Raw genomic sequence first — 207 nt, 5'->3', positions numbered from 1 at the left:
GAAAGAACGTAAATAATTATCATTTTATATTTTTTAAGGGTTTGTAGAACACAACCAAAATCATTACGTATTTACTATTTACATGTCTCAGTATTTGTAACTGTAATTCACCGAACAAAGGTATACTATGATACTAGAATAATCATACATTCATTTAATGTTATTTTAGTCACAATATCATGTCAAAGAATATATTTTAAACTCTTA

Source organism: Penaeus monodon, chromosome 30, assembly GCF_015228065.2.
Source record: "Penaeus monodon isolate SGIC_2016 chromosome 30, NSTDA_Pmon_1, whole genome shotgun sequence".
In the NCBI taxonomy this organism is placed as follows: Eukaryota; Metazoa; Arthropoda; class Malacostraca; order Decapoda; family Penaeidae; genus Penaeus; species Penaeus monodon.
This window is presented reverse-complemented; position numbering follows the sequence as displayed.